At 41.5% G+C, this 19,972-nt stretch overlaps 1 non-coding gene across 1 annotated transcript; it reads left to right on the top strand.

Annotated features, from left to right (window-relative positions):
- The first annotated feature begins 9,314 nt into the window (after positions 1-9,314).
- On the top strand, positions 9,315-9,399 carry TRNAR-UCU (transfer RNA arginine (anticodon UCU)). Its single transcript is given in 2 exon segments — positions 9,315-9,351; positions 9,364-9,399. It is a non-coding gene; the product is annotated as a tRNA-Arg (tRNA).
- Positions 9,400-19,972: the final 10,573 nt, after the last annotated feature.

Consider the following 19,972-nt stretch of genomic DNA (forward strand, 5'->3'; position numbering starts at 1 on the left):
CCAGTCCATAAATTACCAGTATAAAGGGGATTTACTTAGGCTGGGTCTGCCACATCTGGTCCTCAGATAAAATATCTTTCATGTGATTCCCCTGAAATTTCTTTGCTGACCCTGAGTCACTGAAGATGAATGATTTGTCTAGGTTGTCCCAATAGAGTCAATAGCAGCCTTAAAAGCCTTCAGAATGGATCCTTTGAGATTCTAATCCTTGAAAATAAAGATGCACTTTGCATTGTTGAGTCCTTGTGGTTCTTTTGGGAGGCGCTAAGGAATACAGTTTTCTCATCTTTTCCATCTTCTGGAGACTGTCCACATTACTTGGCTCAGGCGCACGTTTAGTCTCTAAAGCCAACAATGGCCAACAATGGCTTGCAGGTGTTATCTCTACACTGGTACTGTGTGGGTGCCAGTTCAGCAGAGTGGAGCCTTGACCAATGAGAATGGACTCTGGTCCTTACTCCATACAGGTACTATCAGCTGGGTATCAGTCCTGGTCCTATTGTAGCTGAAGAATTAATCCATCTATCCATATATCTATGCATTCATTCAGCACATGCATGAGTCACGTTCAGGTCTCTAGCATAGAATCTGCTATGACAATTCCCTGGAGGTCTTTCCATTTATCTTTATTGTCTACTAAAGGCTTAAAAATGACAAAATCTTGTCTACCAAGTAGAATTACCCAGAGAAACAGAGGAGAAGGGCTCTCTTTATCTCTCTATGCCTTTCCATTGCTAGTGATAGAGAATTTGATATTACTTAGCCCTTTCCTTTCTGGGATTTTAAAGTCTGCTACTGGGAGCTAAGAAAAAAAGTCACAGTGACCCCACCACTACACAAATGACTTCACAGTTATACAGTCACATTATCAGCGATCTAAAAGTAAATCATTTGTACTCAAGGGCAGATATTCCAGAACTAGGAGGGGAATTTCAGCCAGCATATTTGCTACTACTTGAGATTGTCCATCTGACATCTTGAAGATATAATAAAGATAGATCACTTCAAGGGAAAAGTGGGCAAGGGCTAAAGAATAGTAAAACAAGAAGCATCCCAGTCAGCTTCCATGTCCTTCAGATGCACTGCGGTACATTCTGAATCTAGTCCCAATTTCTGGGTCATGATGTGAGGATGGAAGCTTCCAACTCAAGTGAAGTAATTAAGTGTGAGAACAAAGTTGAATCCTTTCCATCGTCTTTCTTTCAGAGTACTTGCTGACTGAAGTGGAGAGGGAAGAGCATGGCTACCATATGAAGAGTGGGTAGGAACTAACATTATAGATTCTGTGGAAGCCAACCTCCAAATAAACCCCAACACTTCTCATCTTCTGGTATTCACATCCTTGTGTAGTCTCCTCCCACACTGTATTAGAGTTGGTTTGTGTGACCAAAAGAATACAGTAGAAGTGATGATATAGGACTTCTGAAGCTAGGCCATAAAAGACATGTGGCTTCTGCCTTGCTCTCTCTCTTAAATCATTCACTCTGGGGATGAAGTACAGTCCTGTAGCAAGGAACTGAGGCCTCCTGCCAAAAGCTAAGTGAGTGGGTGATCTTGAAAGCACATCCTCCAGCCCCAGTTAAACTCTCAGATAATTACAGCCCCAACCAACTTCATGAGAGACCCTGAGTATGAACCACTCAGCTGGGCTGCTTCCCAACCAACAGAAACTACGAGGTAATAAATTTTTATTGTTTTAAGCTGCTAAGGTCTACAGTAATTTGTTAACACAGCAATAACTATTATATCCCTTCCTGTCATGTCAGTGTATGTCAGCAGCTCAGTTAATCCTCATGACAATCCTATGAAACAGAAATTATTTTCTCCTTCTTAGGGGTCTGAAAATAGGTTCAGAGTATAAAGCAATTTTCCAAAGTCATATGACTGCCTCCAAAACTCATTAAACCACTCTGGCCCACTCAGTCATGCCTCTCTGAGACCTCCCTCCTCCTCCCAGTGATGTACAGAGACAAGCCAGGCTGTCCTACAAGTGGTTTCAGGTTTAATGATAAGATTATATGGTCCTAGGGTAGAGAGTGGATGAGGGTTTGAAATTACCACTGCCTACAAAAGTTTTATTCTTACACACCCTGTAAAGCAGCTTTAAGAACTTGGTGGAATCGACGTAAAACAAATGGCATTCTAAAGCAATGGCAAATAAATGGAAGAATTAAAAAATAGTCAATGTTTTTAGTTAGAGTCAGAAAGCTGATGACAAATAACAAGATTTCCATTGAGATGATGGGTTGTTTGTGTCATTTGTGGGTCTATAACAGACACATCATGAAGAAACGGCTTGGAGCCCAGGTGTGGTCAGCACCTGAGATTTTATGTCCTTTAGTCTGACTCAGAAGGTGGAAGGCAGCCTGGAGGGATTCTTCTGCCTGCTCTGGAATGGACTCGACCTAGGTTCTGTTGGACATCATTTACAATATATCTTTTCTTTCCCAGTTCTTCACATGGTGGGAGATAAAAGGGCATAGTTTCCTCTGAGGTCACTTTTTTGGACCAATAAACTGGACTAATTCTGAGCTATTTGATGGAGTTTTGAGATATACTTCTTAAGGACTTATGCTAATAATAGAAGCCCAAGTGGACTAATGAGAGTCTGGCTACCTAAGCCCTAAATCAGCGCTTCTCAAACTTTAATGCAAATGAATGACCTGGGGGGATTTCATTAAAGTGCAGATTCTGATTCAGCAGGTCTGGGGTGGGGCCTGAGATCCTGCATTTTTAACCAGCTCCTAGGTGATGTTAATACTCCTGGGGCATGGTCAGTACTTGAGTAAGAAAGGCAAGAAGCACTGATTCTCAAACTTGGCTGCTTCTGAGAATCACCTGGGGAGTTCAAAATGACTGATGACAGGGCTTCACTCCCAGAGATTCTGATGTAAGTGGCCTTGGGGGCATCTTGGGCATCAGGATCCTAGTGCCTGGCAGAGTTTGAGGACCACTGGTCTAACAAATCTGTTCCCAGTTCCTCACTGGTTCTCTCCTGGTCTCTTTCCTGAAAAGAGGCAGCTGCAGTGCAGGGTAACTATGAACTTGGGGATGGGAACCTGAAAGTTGTGCTGCTCTCCTCATGGTTTGTCTTCCCATCTGAGGACAGGGGAAATGACTTTGCCTCCTTTATTAAAGCATTATTATGAGGTCGAAATGAGTTCACATGCACTATGCAAAGGACTCAGAATAGTGCCTGGCATAATGCGTTATTACTTCCTTATTATTATTCTCAACTACTAATGAATTAAGATTGGTTAAGCTTTACTAGATGGTTGTCCATTATGGGGCCCAGGAATGGGGGAACGCCTTTGTTTGGTGAGAACTTGGAAGGAAGAGATGTGTATCTAGTGGGTGGAATTCAAGACCCACTCCCTGACACTGCATCACTGAAATCAGAATTAGGACACTGAAGATCAACTTCAACTTCCATAAAGCCATTAAGGAAACTTCTATGGAGTGGTCACTGTTTACAGGGCATTATGCTAAGCCTTGGGGAGAGCTGACTAAACTAGAAAGCAAGGATGTTTAGCTTTTAAGAGCATCTGGTCTAATACAGAAGATAAGCTATGAAGTAGCTTCCTTATTGCCTACAGGACTCAACTAATATCTAAAGGAGCTTGCTGTGAGCTAGGCAGAAGAAGGCAGGGTTCCTTCCCCCCATGATGCTTGTACTCTGGGGCAGGAGACAGAAACCCAAATAGAAAATTATAAACCTTCCAAGGTGCTTTGGAAAACCCAGAAGAAGAGCCTCTCTCTACCACCAGACTAGGCTGGAGAAGAATGTTTTGGAAAATTCTTGGAGGAGTTGGCATAGGCTGATCAATTCCAGGCCCCATAGCCTTGCATTCAAAGCGCTTGGGATCTTTCCCCTATTGACTCCCTCGGCTGTATCTCCTGACAAGTCGAACCCATTTCCTATATCCATCCATGTTTTCCTGTCTTTGCCCAAGGCCACAAGGTACATGGGTGCAAGGGAAGTGTCTATCTTCTTTACCACAGGGAACTAGGGGAAAGCCTGACATTTACATGTGCTTGATGCTTAAATGAGTAAATGTGCTTCCTTCAAGCTCAAAGCCTGTTCTGTTTTGAAGACTCAGGTCAGGCTCAGCCTTGGTACAGCCATCTCGACAGCAGATGGTGACTGCCACCTATGGGATGACTCTACATCCTTCCTGAGCTCTGTGAAACCTAGAAGCCTAGTCAGTCGCTCCAGTCCACCAGCCACGAGGTCTGAAATTGTTGGTGCTACCTACCTCGGACATGATATACCTGCTTCTGCTTTAGTTTCCCTTTGTGGCTAGACCCCTTCTCCGAACACCAGCCTACTAGTCTGAGATTTCAACCAGTTCATGCCAAGCTTTTCCATTTGGGAGCTGGATCATGTGTTCTGTTTATCCTCAGCTACGACTTTTGTCCTCTTGTGAATAAGCTGATGGCACAGAACCATGGAACTGATCCAAGCCTGACTTTGTCACCAGTGCCCAAGTGACCTTCTCCATAGCACTACTGCAACCAAGGTGAAGGTAGCTGGACCCTTTCAGAAACTGTGCATTGGACTGCTCAGCCTCTACCATTATCCCAGTCTCTCCTATTATCCCAGCCTCTCCTATTTTCTTCGTATCCCCTAGTCTGTGTGCTAACCTCTAATGGCATTCCTTTTGTGCAAGTTGGCACTAGGTTTGACAGCCCTTTCCCAATGTGGCCTTCCTCCTTAATTACCCCTCTCAGGATGTGATCTCGTTCTCTCTCCTTGGAAGTTACAAACCAATGCACCTACCTCACTTGGAGACCTTTTTACCTTGCATCTCAGTTACGTACCTGTCATCATTTCTATTAGGCTGTACCAGGCACATGTCTTTTTCCTTTGTATGTCCACTAGACCCTCGATCATTGCCTGCTGAAGAGATGAAAGCATAGGAAAACACTAAGTTAAAATTAAATGGGATGTAGATTCTCCCTGACCCTTGGCCCCCATTCCATTCAGCCTGTATGCCTTCCCCTAAATTAATCATTCTAAAGCACAGCCATTCTCATTCCAAAAGAAACTAGCAGCTCTCTATTGCTTATTGCATTAAATCCATTTTCCTCATCCTGAATCCAGCCTGCCCCTATTCCCTTTGCCACATCTGGCTTCAATCTTTCCTGCCCAACCTCATCTCCCTCTTCCTCAGCTGTACTTCTATGAGGACCCATCTGTCCCTCTTTTCTATCTTAATTTCTACATTTCTTCATCCTAGAAAATTTTCTTTCTCTTCCTCAACTCTCATATTGCTACTTTGTGTAGTTTGATTATTGGCTTGGGTGAAACGGTGCTAAGATTTTTTAAGATGAAAAAGGCCATTATTTAAATACTGTGAGTAGATTTTATCTGGCAACAGATGGGTCTTCATAAGTCCTTTAGGTATGGACTGCACCTTTGTTTTGGGGAACTATGTGGTGGGAGGTAGATGAAAATAAGTATCCAAGGTTCTCGGGGAACGAACTGTGAGGAAATCATGAAGTTGAAAGTAGATGTTTTCAATCTGAAAAGCCAAGTGTTCTGTTTAGTAGCAGATATGATGTCTATAATCCAGTAGGATGGGGTAGGAAGGTGAAGAATGTTTCTTGGGTTGCAACAAATTTAGCCAATGCTGTAGCTGAATTCTGATTTGTTCCTGCAAGATATGGGATTTCTTTATTAAGAAATGCTTGCTTGCTAATAATAACAGCAAAAAGTTGTTACACACTTACCATGTGCCAGGACTGAGATAAAACTTTGCAAGGATTAATTTCTGTAATCCTCACAACAATTTTAGGATTTTTCAGATGAGGAAAAGAAGGCTCTGAGAAATTAAGGATCATGTCTTACAAATAAAAGACAAAGCCAAGGTGTGAACACCAGGAGTTGACTCCATAGTCTGTACTCCTGACTTCTACTACCAGTCTGTTTTTTAAAAAAATCTCATCCTTTTAAAATTTCTTTTGGGAGTATGTTTTATAATTAGTATAATAGTAAGTGCTTATTATTTGGAAATGCAAATTCAAAAACCTTTTACTGGTAGGGTTATCCAGTCCTAGCACTTTTTCATATGCTAGCTTGCGTTATTTGCTCATTGCTTCATATTCATAGGTCATATTTCTTCCAAGGAATTTGAAGTTCCCTTAATTGTGTCTTAAACTTCCACTCTATCTCCCACAGTAGGCTCAACTGTATCCTCCCTAAATACTCACTGTATTGAATTAAACTGGTTCTCCAACTACCTTCTCCCTCTGGAACAAAGCAAAGCTAGTGAAAATATATAACAATACAGTAGATTTCTAGACCTTCATATGGGGAAGGCTGAGGCTGCTTCCAAGCACTACAAATAGAAAAAACACAGTAACTTAAAAGCTAATTCCACTGCACAAACATGAAAAGTATTATTGCAACTCCCAGAGGTGTATAATGGATTTGAACTTTAAAACACCAAAACAAAGTAGTGTTTAATTTAGGGTTTTGCTGTCCAGGGAACTCAAATTGCAGCTGGTTGATCAGCTCACTCATCCGCGGTTATAGTCCATGCTTTGGCCCCCTCTTTTGGCAGGAAGTAGTAAGTTTTTTACTTGCAAAAATTCTTGGTTCATGTTGTATAATGGCTGCTCTTTACTGTATGTACTGCCTGAGAAGATTTAGCTCTCAGGTTTAACAAAGGCAAAGACAAAACCTACTAGCTCTTTCTCCTCAGGTGGAAACTAAATACACGTGTTCATTCCTTTTACATGCTAACATTGCTGCCTCTGAAGCCAGACTCACTATAAGCCGCCTATTAATTGTCGGAGAACACATGTGGTCCTTGTTCTTGTGTGGTTTTCCCAATCTTCTCATTGTAGGGCGTAAAAAGTACAACCTTGATTGCTCACAGAGTTTGTCACACAAGGCTGGTTTTCCCACACTGTCTGCTGACCCTATGTCTTGGTAATGTTTTCCATGACAGAGGCAAGTGGTTTGGTCTCAACTAGTGACAGAAATCAAATACTTAAAATTCTTGGATTAAGTGGAATTAAGGGCACACATATCTTTCCTTAGCACAAGGTTTCTTTCCCAATTCCCCTTCCCAAAGCTTTTGTGAGTTTGAATTGTTACTTATGTCATTGATTCATCACTGGAGAGTTGGCTCTAATGTCCCCAGGCAGAATTTCTCTTTATGGTATTCCTACAGGGGCATTGAGCATCTCTTTTCCCCTAGTCTGCCATGTGCAATTTCAAAGACCATTGAAGACTAAGATGCCACTAGTGCCTGGTACATTGCAGAGTTCAACAGAAATTTGTTTAAATAAATATGATTCAAAGTCATATCCTGTTTTAAGAGCTGATTTTGTATATGTGAGCATTCCGTCATGCATGCGAAGACACGAGTTTTATTTTCTTAATCTTAAAGGGAGCATAACTATGTTAAACATAAAATGCATGTTGTCAAGGAATTTTCTATTATGGTGGAATGAAACACAGTCCTGGCAGCAGTCAGGACTCTGCCACTTACTGTTTCGAGAGGCAATCCACCAAGGGCCCCTCCCATCCTTGCGCATTCTTGCAGTGAACAACCTTGACAGATGAGGGAATGTCTCCCTATGGGACAAAGAGCAGGCTTGCTTACTGCCTGTTGTAAAACGGTGGGTACCTCAGGCTTAGCCTTTCTCACCTGTAATGTAACCCATTTTATGTACAAGCATACATCTGGACTCATCTGCTTTGTTTCTGTGAGAACTGGGGTTCGGGGAATCAACACAAACATGTTGCCACTCTGGCTACTGCTTTTGTTGCAATAGTCTTTTATCTCTGATTCAGTAGTCATGCGTGTTGTCAGCATTCTTGAAACTGTGAAAAGCTGACATGTAAGCCTGCAAGAAGAGTAAAAACTCAGATTTTTCAAAGTTCTTGACACTAGCTAGTCCCTACACAATGCATTTAACCTCTTTTAGCGGCAGTTACCCTTCCTTATAAAGGGGACAATAGTATCTGCTCACGGTATTGTTGTGGGGTTAAATTAAGTAACAATGTAAAGATATCTACCACACTAGAATATTCCTGGAAGCTCCCTTTCCCTCTTTAGAACCCTGACAGAGACTACTCTGCTTTGATGCCTGATGATGCTGGGCAGGCAGGAACGGCGTAGACCACAGGGTGGGCTGTGGCTGATCTTGGTTGGGTGCGGAAGGCTGCAGACCCGCCTGAAGAACGCGCACAGCTGCAGCTCTGCAATTTCTAGGCAGGCGGGGCTCGAAAAGTGGAGCCGGAAGCTAGGGTTTTTGTCTTGCGGCAGTGGTTGCATAGCAACCATGCTGTTTTTTTACTTAGATTGTCTATTTCAATTGGCTTCGGGGGTCCTGCGGACGAGGATTACTGGGGCACCGAAGCGCCCCCCACCCCCAACACTCCCCTGATTTGTGGCAGCCTCTGGCTCCGCTGCCCGCCACTCGCGGGAAACCCCGCGGTAGCGCTCGGGCGCGCGCCCTCCGCCCACACCCGCCCACGCATGCTCCCGGCGCCCCCACGCGCGCAGTCACCCTCCCCGGCGCCGCCCACGCAGCCGCGTGCTTCAGACACGCGGGCTCCCGGCGGCTGCGCGGCGCCCGCGAAGGCAGCTCCCGGCGTTTGGAGGAGCTCTCGGAGGATGCTGCGGCGCGGGGCGCGTCGCCCCCCTCAGTCCACCAGAGCCCGGATGCCTCAGAAATTCGGCTCTGGGTCTGTGGGGAGCGAAATGCAACCCAAACCCCGTTTTACCGAACCCCGCGCAAATAAACACGCACAAGCACGCACACAGCCATCACCGCGGCCCGCGCTCGCAGCGGCGGCGGGTCTTGGCCGCGGGCGGCCAGGGAAGAGCCCGGGACCCACGAGGGGCCGCAGCTCGGGATCGGCCGCTAAAAGGTGCGACGTAAGTGCCCGGCGTTCCCGTCCCGGCTCAACGGCGCAACGGCCGGCCTGGGGCCTGCATCGCCGGGGCTGGAGAGACCCGGTAGGCGGGGTGCTCGGGCAGGAAGGGAGCCGGGGAGGAAGGGCTCGGGTGTGATTTGTCCTGCGCGGCCGTGTACGGAGGCTTGGGCGGGCCGGAGACCGGGCTGCGGCTACCCTCTGACGGACCAGCCGGAGCGCGGCCTTCCTCTTGCCAGGCTCGTCGACCTGGTTGAGAGGCAGTCGTCGGGGAAAGACAGGTACGTGCGGCCCATGTTTGGTGTCAGCTGCTTTGACGGTGCCCTGGCCTCGGCGATGCAGACGGCTAAAGGGGATTGGGAAGGGCGCGGGGCCGTTGCCTCTGGCTTAATATAGCAGATGCGCAGGGACTCCAACAGGTGGCTCCGTGGCGCAATGGATAGCGCATTGGACTTCTAGAGGCTGAAGGCATTCAAAGGTTCCGGGTTCGAGTCCCGGCGGAGTCGCGGTTTTTTCCTTAAGTAATTTAATTCCTATCCAACCTTTTCCCTTCTGCTCTCCTTTTCCTAAATGATGTTAACATGCTTCCTAATCCCTCTCTCGCTTTCCGCCGCTTTCGGCTTCTGCGGCCCTTTCACCTGTAGATAAGCCCCCCATCTTCTCCCCGCCCCGCTGCTCCATCACCAGTTGTCCGGGTTTGGTGTCTCAGAGCCTGGGCCAAGACGACTGGGAACTTGATCCAGGAACTGGGAAGAGCGGCCTCGGGCGGCCACGGAGCGAGGCCTCGCGCCTTTGGCTTAAAGGAGAGCGCGGTGAGGCCCGGGCCTGGGTGCGCCAGGAGAGCTGCCGGCACGCCCCGGGGGTAACACCCCCTCGCCCGGAGCGCGACAGTGGCTGCCAGGAACCGGTGAGGAAAGGACGACAAACGCGTCTACACCCTGTGCTGCGCTGTGCCGGCCGACTGTCCGTCCGGCCCAGAAGGCTTCAAAATTGTCACCAGAATCCTCAGTGGGATCCTGACAGAAATGCAGATTTCTGGGCGTCACCCGGGACTCTAATTCAGTCAGTCAGGATGGGGCTCAGGAATCTATATTTTGATAAGAATGCCCTCTCCTCTTCCCCAAGATTCCAGTGCAGAGGTCCGAGGGCACCCTGCCTGTCAGCTCTTCCAGGCAGAGATGACCATCTTGTACTTTTCTGAGACCTCATAGCTTTGATTAAAGTTCCACCTCACTAAACACGAATAAATGAATGAATGAATGGCATTTTAAAAATTAATTGTAATAAATCTTAATTCGTGCAAAAAAATGCAAAATCGTCCCCCCCCAAAAGTAAACCATCCTTGTCTCAGCCTTGCAATTCTCTCCATAAGCCATTAGTGAAAATGATATCTTTGAAATGTTTTCAGATTTTATGCACACATGTAAGCATTTTTATATCTTACCACGCAGTATATATGTTTATTGATGTTAGTGACATAGATACACAATTGGTAATATGCTACACTTGCTCTTTCACCTAAGGCAAGTAGAGCTGCCTTGTTCCATTGTACATCTGTATCATAATTTAATAGCACCCAATAGTTGGACATTACAAACAATGCTCCAGTGAACATCCTTGATCTTACATTATTGTACACAAGTGCAAGTATATCTGTAGGATAGATTCCTAGGAAGTTGAATTGTGGAGTCAAAGGTTTGTGCTTTCGCTGGTAGATATTGCCACTTGCTCTCATGGAAATTCTACCCATTTTATTCTCACCAGCAATGTGTGAGAGTGCCCATTTCCCCATAGTCCACATGTTATCAAACAGGTGAAGAAAGATTTCTAGTTGTAGTTTCAATTCATGTCTTTTATTAGGAGTGAAGGTGAGCATCGTTTCATATATAGAATAATTTGTATTTTCTTATTGTGATTTATTTGTTCTTGTGTTTTGCTTATTTTTCTGTTGCATCATTGGCCATTTTCTTACTGGTTTAAACGAAATCTCTACATATTAAGGAAACCAGCCCTTTATGATTTTTGTTATAATTCTTTCCTGGATTCATTTGTCTTCTGATTTTGTTTATGGTATTTTTTTTTTTTGTCTTACAGAAATTCATATATTTGGATTTATCAATCTTTTATGGCTTCTAGGGTTGGACTTATACTGCACTCAGATTGTTAAATAATTTCATCATGTTTTATTTTAGTGCTTTTATGGTTTTATCTTTAGTAAATCTTCATCTGGAATGTATTTTTGTATAAGGAGTGAAGTGGGAGGTTTATTAAAAAAATCACTGATAATGAACAGTCCTCCTCTTCTATACTAATTTGAAATGCCTTCTTAATCATTTTATAAATTTTCATATGTATTTGAGTTTCTGGATCCTCTTTTCTATTCCATTGATCTGCGTGTCTTAATTCTGATTCACCAGAATATCTAGTAGGGCCAGTCCTCCCTCATAACTCTTTTTAAAAGATTTTTTTTACCACCTATTCTTGAATTATTTTTCCTATATAATGTTAATAATTAGAACTTATTTAGCATTTGTTATATACTAGGCACTATTCTAAGTGCTTTATGTATTTTAATGCATTTAATCCTCCAACAACCCTACCAGGTAGATATTATCCTTTCAGAAAGTTATCTGAGATACAGACAATTAAGTAATTCGTCCAAGCTAATAATAAGCAGCGTACCAGGATGAGAACCCAGAAAAGCTGGGTCTGTGGGTAAAACCATTTTCTATTTTGTCTTTTCACATGAGCTTTAGTTTCAGCTAGCTGGCTCTAATCTTAGGAGGTATTTGTGTTGTAGTCATGTTATTTATATATTAATATAGGAAGAATTGGACTAATTATGATGTCAAGTCTTCCTATTTAAGAGTAGCAGGGGAAAAATTTTTTTTTAAAGTACACCAGCTCCTTTCCATCTGCTCATCCCTTCTCATCTCTTCTTCTCTGCTCTTCAAGAGTGTGTTAAAGTTCCTCTCTCTCTCTCTCTCTCTCTCTCTCTCTCTCTACATATATATATATATATATGTATATATATGTGTATATATATATATGTGTATTATATATATACACATATATATATACACACACACACACGCGCGTGCGCATATAAAACTTTATTACTAATTTATTTTTTTAAATTTGGTTCTTTTGTTCCATTTTATTTTCTAAGTTGTTATGGTTTGTGTATATGAAGGCTTTTGGTATTTTAAATAATTTTATATTCAGCCATCTTATTGAACTATCTAACCATTTAAAATAGTTTTTGAGTTCAAAATCACAATCAGATTCTAATTCACACATTAGGATGGCTATAATTTTAAAAAAAGACAGACAATAACAAGTGTTGGCAATGATGTGGAGAAGTTAGAATCCTCATACATTGCCAATGGGGATGTAAAATGGTACGGTTTCTTTGGAAAACAGTTTAGCAGTTCCTCAAAAAGTTAAAAATAGAGTACTGTATGACCCAGCAATTCCATTCATTATATATATATATATATATATTATATATATATATATATAAAATATATATATATAAAATGAATGGAATATATATATATAATATATATATATTTTATATATATATATAATATATATATAAAATATATATATAATATATATATAAAATATATATAAAATATAAAATATATATATATATAAAATGAATGGAATTGCTGGGTCATACATATATATATACATATACATATATATATACACATATATATATATATCTATATATATATATAATGAATGGAATTGCTGGGTCATATATATATATCTCCAAGAGAATTGAAAACATATGTCCACATTTGTACATGATTGTTCATAGCAGTATTATTCTTAATAGCCAAAAAGTAGAAACAATCCAAATATCCACCAATTGATGAATGGATAAACAAAATGTGAGATATTCAAATAATGGAACATTATTGTATTAATTCTGCAATAAAAAAGAATGAAGTGCTCTTCATGTTGCACATGGATAAACATTGAAAACATTATGCCAGTATTCTTGTGAAAGGAACCAGTCACAAAAGACCACATATTGTATGATTCCATTTACAGTTGACCCTTGAACAGTGCAGGGGTTAAGGGCACAGTGGAAAATCTGTGTATAACTTTTGACTCTCCCCAAACTTAAGGTGACCCCAAACAGGACCAAAATTTCATGGATGCTCAAGTCTCCTATATAAAATAGTATAGATCAATGCATACAGTCAGCCCTCCACATCAATAGACTCCCAACAGTACAGGTATTTATTGAAAAAAAAAAAATCCACGTATAAGTGGACCTGCGTAGTTTAAACCTGTGTTGTTCAAGTTCAACTGTATATTAAATATTCGAAACAAGCAAATCCGTAGACACAAAGTAAATTAGTGGTTGCCAGCTGCTGGGGATAAGGGGAATGTGAAGTGACGGCTAGTGAGTGTGAGTTTTTTCTGGGAGGTGATGAAAATATTCTGGAATTAGTGGTGATAATTGCACAACTCTGAATACTTAAAATTGCCCTCTGAATTGTATACTTTTTAAAAGGGTGATATGTGAATTACATATCAATTTTTAAAAAGGAAAGGTAGTTTTTCAGTTCTTTGTTCTGTTTTCTGGAAATATATCTTCAAGGGAGGCTGAATGATCATTTTACCTTCTCCTTTCTAATTTTTATGCCTCATATTATTTCTCTTATAGTAGCATCAGCTAGTACCTCCAGAAAATGTTTTTTATGAAAATGGTGTTAGTGAACTAATTTCTCCTGTTCCTCACCATTAGGGGAATGCTGCTTCACTAAGCATCATGGTAACTTTGGGGGTGTGCATGTGCACATGTGCGCACATACACGTATTTATCACATTAAGAAAATATCCCTGTTTGTCAGCAATCTATGGAGATTTTTCTCCTTTGATCCATTAATACTGTGCAAAATGTTAACATATTTTCTAATATCCAGCCTTTCTTATATTCTTGAAGTGAATCTCACTTGTTTATGATGTACATTTATTTTAATATTTTAACATTTTGTAATTTTTGCATGTTTTGAAAGCTTGATATTATTTACCATAAATGCAGCATTATTTAGAATGGCCCCAAACTGGAAATAACTTAGACATCTATCAATATGGATCTGTTTGAAGAGTGTGGCAGAGTCATATAATTAAGGATAATGTACACCTTTAAAAAATGAGGAGAATTTCTATATACTATGGAAAATGTCTAAGATTAATGAAAAAGCTAATAAAATGATATGATTCCAATTGTGTTACATAATGCTAATAATAGTAATAACTATTACTATGATTGTGCATTGAAAATTTCTGGACAGGTATACAGTTAACAGTGTTGGGGCAAGAGGGGCAGTTGTATGAAGGGTGGGGGCCTCTGTTTTACTGTATACCTCTTTAAAATGTTTGAGTCTTTTTCATAATAAGCCTACCTTATCCTTGTAATAAAAAAGTTAATTTTTAGAAAGTAAAGGAAAAAACCCTAATGCTAACGAGGAAGGAAAAAAACATTTCGTGCCTTTTCTTTGGTCACTTGCACATAGGCAGCCCTGACATTGCTTATCCATTAAAGATTTTCCTAACTTGATTTAACAAACATTTATTGGCCTTTTACACTTTACTATATGCTGGATCTCAGCCATAAATATACCCTTTAGTAGCTCCTCCTCCTAAGAGTGCAGAAGCATGTTAACAAGATATCTCTTTACAGAGTGATTCCAGCTGGCACTGTGTCCTGAAGGTCTTGTACACCTTGTTAAGGAGTGTGGACTTTACCCTAAAGGCAATGGAAAACCACTGAGTAGCTTTTAGGCGGAAAACAGTTTGATTAGATGTGTCTTGTATTATCCCTCTGGCTGCAGTGTGGATCCCCAGCTGGAAAAGCACAAGACTGGCAGCCAGAGTACCAGTTCAGGACAGTTGGAGTCATCTAGGTAAGAAAATGATGAGGGCTGGAACTAGAGAGGTGGTTTGGAGAGACTGATAAGTGTACAAACTGGAGGCATATCAAGGGAGGCAGAATTGATGAGACTTAATAAATTAAGGGACATATAGAGGAGAGAGAAGGGACAATCAGAAAAGTCATTTCTAATTAGGACAGATGAGTGGATGCTAAAATAGTCACTGAGACAATGAAGGAGAGAGAAGTGGGTTTGGGGGAAAACTACAGATTTGCATGTAAGTTTAAGGTCTCTGGAATATCTGGAGAAGATGTGCAGTTGGCAGTTGGATATGTAATGCCAAACACATAGCAAGCTCTCAATAAATATTGAATAGAAGAATTGAAGGTAGGCATGTAGAAAGAGGGAGAGAAAAGAGAAAGTCTGGAGCTCAGGAGACCAATCTAGGCTTGAGATTTGAAATTCATTATTCTACAGATGGGACTTAAAACTCTGGACATAGATCATGCAGGGAGAGTGTAGAGTGAAGAAAGACAATGGTTGAGGAAAGAAACTCAGAGCACAGACATTTGAAGGACTGGCAAAGAATGTCTTCAGAGAGACCGAGAGGATGGCTAAAAAGGTAGGAAGAAAACAGGAAGTGTTACCTCTAAGAACCAATGGAGCAGGTTTCTTCTAGAGAAGGGAGTCAAGGAAAAGGGAAACATCTCACATTTTTCTAAACACCTGCTTTATGCCAGTGACTTTAACAGTTGCCATCTAATTATCTTCCAAATTCTGAGAAGTATGAATTACCCTCATTTTATAGATGAGAAAATTATGATGCAAAGATGTTATGGAGAGGGAGTAAGGTGAAAGGATTAGTTTAGCAATGATGGAAAGATAACGTGCTTGTTTGAGGTAGGTAGGAAGAGGGCAGAGATAAAAGCATGAAGGTGAAGAAGAGAAAATTGAAGGTGCTCATGTTTGAGGACTTATTTTTTTTGTGCTCTTTTACAGCTCTGCCTTATATACCCAGGATTCCAGGAAGGTATTGACAAAGTGGGAGCTGCCTCAAAGGGTGGAGATGTTCCCGTCTTATTGCTGCTTATGGCCAATACAGACTCTAAAGAACAGTGTCCAGGAGTGGTTTCATTCCAGCTTCCTCCTGCTCTGAGGTTTTCAATATTCATCGGCATTTAAAAATATTTTAGAACCTCATTCACCTTCAATTTGACACCTGCTTTTTGAGTACTGGCTTTGTGCAAGGAACCATGTTAGAAGGAAAGACAAAGATGAGTGAGATCAATTGCATTTTCTTAAAGAGTTCATCCTAGTGAAAGACAGACAGCCATGGATTGGTGGTTCCGTAAATTAGGGTTAGTTTGGTTATGAGTGACTGGAAACTCAAAATAACAGCAGATTTGGCATATAGAAGTTTCTTTTCTCATGTGGAAGTCTAGGGAATGGCAGCTACTTGATCATAAGAGATTCAGGCTCCTTATTCTTTCTTCCTTATAATGAGCTCCCACCTCATGTTCCAAAATGATTGCTTCTGCCTCTGCCATCAGGTCATTGGAGTTAGGCGGGGGAATAAAGGGATAGAGCTCCATTCCAAGCTCACCCTACTTTGAAGGACACCTTGCCGAAGTTGCATATACTACTTTCATGCATGTCCTATGGAAAGGTGGGACTCGTAGCTTTTCCTCCCCAGGTGGCCACATTGATTTGTAAAAAAGTTCATCAGTTCCTGCTGGTGATGCTGAAACAGGCATGCAGATAGCTAGAATGCAAGGCTAAAATAAAGGTGTGACAAAAATATTTATTAGCTTTGTAACCATAAGCAGGTTACTTAACCTCTTTGTGCCTCAGTTTCTTCACTTATTAAATGAAGATAGTAGTAGCACCTACCTCATAGGTTTACCTAGTTACCTAAGTTATTATTGTCATGTGTGTGTGTATACATATGTATCATGTGTACATACATGACAGTTATATAAAAAGTTACTTGTAAGGTCTTAGAACAGTGCCTGGCATTTAGTAAGTGATATATTTGTTTGTTAAATACAAATAAAAACAAGCACAGTTAAATGGGAATTTCAAGAGTATACAAATCAGTGGAGAAAATCCCCAAAAAAGGTTTTATGAAGAAATGGAGACTGTCAGCTCCGTGATGCCCGGGGACAGCCTTATTCCTTCCCTGGGCACCCCAGCACCTAGCACAATGCCTCACACAAAGTAGATAGGTGCTCAAAATACTGATTTTTGAATAGGCTTGAAAGGTCAGTAGTAGTTTGTTAGGTAGGATGGAGGCAAGGAAAATATATTAGGTGGAGTTAACCATATGAACAAAGACATAAATGGTGAAAACTCTCTATCTGGTGCAGTAGCTGGCATGCATAGAATTTGGTATATGTTGACTGACCAAATACTCAGTGTCAACTAGTTTGGTTTGGCTGAAATGTATCAGTTGGGTCCAAGCAGAAAAAAATCACTCTAGAGAATTCAACTTAGGGAATTTTTACACAGGTGATGGAAACGCTGAAAGTATAGACAACTCAGAGGTTGCAACAGTAGGACAATAAGAGGAGATGGTGTTACCAAAACCCAGAAGCCTGGGCTACTATGTGGGGGGCTGCCTTGTGGGAGGTGGAAAATAGCAGAGCCACAACCCAACCCAAGACAGAGAGAGAGAAAACCTCCTCTTCTGCCCTCCAGTCTTAGGCCATTGTCTCACTGGGAAGGCAGTTGGCAAAGGACTCTGGGAAATGTAGTTATCTGCATTCCAGAGCAGAGAGAGAACCAGGCAAATAACCAGCACATATGACGGTTGAGGCATGAGCAGGGGAGTGGTGAATATAAGCCTGTGGTGGTGTCATTTTATAGAGGGTCTTGAGTGTCAGATCTTGAATGTAGGGGTTTTTGCATGTTTTGTTAGGCAGAGGTGGGCCATAGAAGGTAAAAATGCATGAGCTTCATTAAAACTATTTTGGAAAGACTTCCCCAATGCAGGGAGGATGGAGAACAGGGAAATAGTAGCTTTTCTTTCAGTACTTGTTTATGTGCCAGGTATAGTGCTAAGCACGTATTTAACCATCTCAGTAAGATGATGTGTCTGTTCCTGGGTATGTTGAGTTTGAGATGACTTCATGACACTTGGATGGGCATGTTGTATAGTTAATTCAAAATGTGCATCTGTAGCAGAGATGTAGGGATGGAGACTGGGTCTTTTGTAGAGAGGTGAGAGAAAAAGCTGTAGGAGAGGGAGGAAAAGATACTCAGAAGATAAGAGGGCAGGCTTTATGGGAAACCAACAAGTTGTGGTCAGAGTAAGAAAATCAGTGAAGGAAAAAAAAAAAGAGTAGATAAACAGAAGTTTATCTTCCTGCAGAAGCCATGAGAAGCTGGTGCTTCAGGAAGGAAAGGTCAGCAGTGTCTAATAAAAAAAAAAAAATGAAAAAGAGCCATTGAATATAGCAGTTGGAGTGCATGCAGGAATAGTTTCATTAGACATTTAGAGTCACAAAGAGTTAAGACAGCCTTAGTCAGATGGGCTACACTGGTTAAGTAGGAGACAGTAATCTGTTGAAGGTAAGAGTGGGTGTTAGGGGATCTCTGGGAGAATGAGCATGCCATTTATCTCCTGCAAGCTCTTTGGGTGAAGGGGCTATGTCTTCTTCACTGGTGTACACTGGCGTACCCTGGTGCTTAAATAATGTATAGGACTCAATTCTGTGGTGATTGGCTGACCAGTAGAATGAATGAACTTGTTGGGAAGTAATCACAATCGAATAATAGTGTAGTAGCAGTGAAAGCCCAGCGGAGTAAGTAGCTTCATGGTCTTCTCAAAACTCAGTAATCTGGACAGATAAGGAATAGTGGATGTTCCCCTTGCTGAGATTGACAGGTGAGAATAACAGGGGAAAAAAGAGAATGAGAGATGGGGAGGGAGCGAGAGAATTTTTGAAATGTCAGACCAATTGGGTCCTGATTGTTTTGGGAGGAAAACGGATCCTGATGAAGATGGAGGATTGGAAGAATAAGAGTGGCTGAAATGTTTGAGATCGTTGAGTTCACAGTCTTTGGGGATGGGGTGGGCCCAGGCATCAGTGGGAAAGTAGCACTCACATGCACCCTGACTGCAGGACTTCTCAGGTAAGCTGTGATGGAACAACCCATCTCCCCCATCCATCATCATGCCCTGCCTTTAATAGAAAAAGCCTGGCTCAGGAAAGTCCCAAGTCCAATTTCCCACCTTGTTTAGGTGAGAAGATGACAGGTCTGACCTCTACTAAGGCAAGTGTGACTGCACATGGTTTCTGACCTATTTTATACAGCAACCTTGTTCATTTGTAAAAAATGCAGCCCCATGAATATCTTGGGCTCACTTCAATCAGGTAACTCCTGTTTACCTTAGGAGGGGTGACTAGGAAGGAGGCAGGCAGGGAGAACTTCCTAAATACTAATGTGTTGAGCCCATTTAACCATGCTAGAGCCTTCAGTGCCATACAGTGTGTGTAGGTCATGATTTTATAGCAATTTTTATGCTATACTGTTAAAATGAAGAAAAATTTCAATTGTCATCATACTTTTAAGAGAGAACATTATCAGGTGCCAGGAGTATTAGGGAAGTGTCTTGGACCTTCCAGATTGGCTTAGCTGCCAGCTGAATACCACCAAATGACCTTATTTGATATTGTGAAGAGCACAAATCACTCAGCCAAGCCTTGACCCACTGAATCATGAGTTATAATAAAATTGTGGTTGTTTTGAATCATTGAGTTTTGGGGTAATTTGCTATGACCGTTATAACTGGAAAGAACATATGTACCACCCCATAACCTGGGCCTAAAAATAAGTTTTTGTCTTTCTCACGGTTGGTGTTCAGTGAGTACTTATGGATAACCCTTTCCATTTCAGAACCTCTCTCCACTGTTACCTAATTTCACATTTCAGTTTTGTGATGTTTCTTTTATAAAACTGATCTGCTTATGACAGCTACAGATCATGCTTTTGACCCTGCTTCTTGGAAGCTTTTAAAACTGGAAACATTTCTTCACTTTTAAATGGTGTAACAGTAAGATGAATTTTACATTTTAATTAGCCAGATGCTTGAGGAATTAGTTAACTAGAAAGTATTATTTTGTTTTAACCTTTACTGAAAACTTTCAATAAATTGTACTTTACTCTGAATAGTTGTCAC

This window comes from Pteropus medius, unplaced genomic scaffold (assembly GCF_902729225.1).
Source record: "Pteropus medius unplaced genomic scaffold, Ma_sr-lr_union100, whole genome shotgun sequence".
Classification (NCBI taxonomy): domain Eukaryota; kingdom Metazoa; phylum Chordata; class Mammalia; order Chiroptera; family Pteropodidae; genus Pteropus; species Pteropus medius.